At 38.9% G+C, this 3411-nt stretch overlaps 1 pseudogene; it reads left to right on the top strand.

Annotated features, from left to right (window-relative positions):
- Nucleotides 1-1857: 1857 nt before the first annotated feature.
- Nucleotides 1858-2648, top strand: LOC129484747 (cytochrome c oxidase subunit 1-like; annotated as a pseudogene).
- Nucleotides 2649-3411: the final 763 nt, after the last annotated feature.

Raw genomic sequence — 3411 nt, 5'->3', positions numbered from 1 at the left:
CAACTCCTAGACTCAAAATATCTTCCTGCCTATATCTCCCAAGGCAATGGGATTACAGCTGTAAGCCACCATTTCCAGCCTCAAAACATTTTCATAGCAGAGTTAACAGAACGTTTTCTTCTATGTTAATCTCTAAATTCGGTAGGTAGAAGATTAATGTCCTTTACTCTTCCCATATCTGGCTTAGTATCCCTTTCTTACACAACCTATTGCCAAATGTTTGTTTTCAATTTAATATTTATATTTCATAGCACAGAATAGTGAAATGAGCAATGCAAAGTAGAGTTCCCATCTTATTTCCTAGCCCCTGCCAATCCAACCATAGATATTCTAAAGGGGTTCATGATCTTAGCCTTTTCCCTCTGTTGGATTCCAGGTTATGAACTAATGAGGGTTGGGTGTAAAAACTTTAAGGAATAGAGCAGAAAGTAGGACTACAACCTCTTGTGGTTCTACCTACCCTAGAACCACTATTTTCACAGGAACTCTTATCACAATGCTAGGCTCACTGATTTCTCATCTGAACATGCTTAGAAATAAATATGTTAGCCCTTACCCTGATTTTAATTTAAAAAAAATAAATCCTAGCTCTACAGAAGCAGCCACCAAATATTTCCTTACACAAGCAATCGCATCTACAGTTCTCATAATAGGTATTCTCTTCAATAACCTGTTCTCTGGGCAATGAACAATAATAAACACTATTAATCAATTTTCATCCTTAATAATGATAATGGCCCTAGTAATAAAACTAGGAAAGGCTCCTTTCACCTTTTAGTCCCAGAGGTAACTCAAGGAACCTCCCTAATGTCTGGTATACTTCTCACGTAACAAATACTAGACCCTATCTCAATTATGTTTCAAATTTCTCCAACAATAAACATGAACATCCTCCTATCTGTCACAATCCTATCCATTATCGTGGGCAGTTGTGGAGGACTTAAACACAACTGTGAGAAATTCTAGCCTACTCCTCAATTACTCACATAGCTTGAATAATAGCAGTGTTAATTTATAATCCAAACATTAGTATTCTAAACCTGATTATTTACTTTAACAGTTAACGCATTTCTAGCACTCCACCTGAATATCAGCAGCACGACCCTGTCACTATCTCATGCCTGAAAGAAATTAACATGATTAACACCCAAAATCCCACAATTCTACTATCCCTAGCAGGTTAACCTCCATTAATAAGTTTTCGGCCTAAATGACTAATTATTCAAGAATTTACAAAAAAACAATAGTCTTACTGCTCCAACAATTATTGCTATTATAAGTCTACTCAACCTATGCTTTTATATATGCCTAATTTATTCCATCTCAGCGGCAATATTCCCCACATTGAATAACATGAAAATGACAGTTCAAGAAAACAATACCCATACTACTCCTCCCCCCACTTACCATTTTTTCATCCTCCTCTTACCCATCTCTCCATTAATACTAAATATGATTTAGAAATTTACGTTAAATAAGACCAAGAGCCTTCAAAGCCCTTAGTAAGTAAATTACACTTAATTTCTCTAACAAACCTAAGGACTGCAAGACTCTATTCTGCATCAATTGAACACAAAGCTAAGACCTTACTAGACTGGTAGAATTCAAACCCACCAAAATTTATTTAACAGCCAAACGCCTTAATCAACTGGCTTCAATCTACTTCTCCCATTGGGGGAAAAAAGGCGGGAGAAGCCCAGACAGGATTGAAGCTGCTCCTTTGATTTTGCAATTCAACATGAGAAATCACCTCAGGGCTGGTAAAACATGTGTCTTTAGATTTACAGTCTAATACTTATTCAGCCATTTTACAACCGCCACCCCCGCCCCCCCCAACCTCCCCGCCTGGCCCAACTTATGTTAATCAATCGTTGATTGTTTCCAACTAACCACAAAGATACCAGAACATGGTATCTACTATTTGGTGCATGAGTAGCGATAGTGGGCACTGCCTTAAGCCTTCTAATTCGAGCAGAATTAGGCCAACCAGGAACTCTGCTAGGAGACGATCAGATCCATAATGTTATTGCTACTGCCCAAGCATTCATTATAATATTCTCTATAGTTATACCAATTATAACTGGAGGCTTCGGCAACTGACTAGTCCCTCTGATAGTGCACCCGATATGGCATTTCCCCGGATAAATAATATAAGCTACCGACTTCTCCCACCCTCCTTCCTACTCCTACTTGCATCTGAAACAGCAGATGCTGGCGCTGGAACCGGCTGAACAGTTTATGCCCCTTTAGCAGGAAGCCTGACACATGCAGGGGCCTCTGTGGATCTTACTATCTTTTCTCTCCACTTGGCAGGTAGGTGTTTCTTCTACTCGAGGGGCCATTCACTTTATTACCACAATTATTAACATAAAACCCCCAGCCATATCCCAGTATCAAACACCCCTCTTCATCTAATGAGTTCTCATTACGGCAGTCCTTCCTCTCCTTTCTCTCCCAGTCCTAGCCACCAGCATGACCATACTATTAACTGACCATAACCTTAACACTACTTTTTTTGACCCCGCTGGCAGGGGTGGCCCTCTCTTATATCAACATTTATTCTGATTCTTTGGTCACCCTGAAGTCTATATCCTTATCCTACCAGGCTTCAGGATAATCTCCCATATCATAACTTATTACTCTGGACAAAAAAGGAGCCCTTTGGGTATATGGGCATAGTATGAGCCATAATATCAATCAGCTTCCTAGAGTGTATTGTATGGGCCCATCACATATTTACAGTAGGAATAGACATAAACACACGAGCATGTTTCACCTCTGCCACTGTAATTATTGCTATCTGTATTGGCATTAAAGTGTTTAGCTGATTAGCTACACTGCACGGCGGTAACATCATATGATCACCCACAATACTCTGAGCCCTAGGATTCATTTTCTTTTTCACAGTAGGAGGTCTAACCAGCATTGTGCTAGCTAATTCATCACTAGATATTATCTTACATGATACATATTACTTTGTAGCCCATTTCCACTAGGTCCTATCAAAAGGAGCAATATTCGGCATCATAGGAGCCTTTGTCCACTGATTCTCCTTGTTTTCAGGTTACAGACTTAATCAAGCCTATGCTAAAATCAACTTCACCATTGTATTTATAGGTACAAATCTAACCTTTTTCCCACAGCACTTCCTTGGCCTATCTGGTATACCTCGACATTACTCCGATTATCCTGATGCGTACACCACGTGAAATATTCTCTCATCTGTAGGCTCATTTATTTCAATAACAGCAGTTATATTAACAATCTTTATAATCTGAGAAATCTTTGCTCCAAAAGTAAAAGTTCTAACAATTGAATAATCATCTAATTTAGAAAGAATTTACGGCTGTACACCACATGGATCACACATTCGAAGAACAAATCTACGTTAAACTCCAGACAAAAAAGGAA

The sequence above is a fragment of the Symphalangus syndactylus genome, chromosome 6, assembly GCF_028878055.3.
Source record: "Symphalangus syndactylus isolate Jambi chromosome 6, NHGRI_mSymSyn1-v2.1_pri, whole genome shotgun sequence".
Taxonomy (NCBI): Eukaryota; Metazoa; Chordata; class Mammalia; order Primates; family Hylobatidae; genus Symphalangus; species Symphalangus syndactylus.
This window is presented reverse-complemented; position numbering and strand designations above follow the sequence as displayed.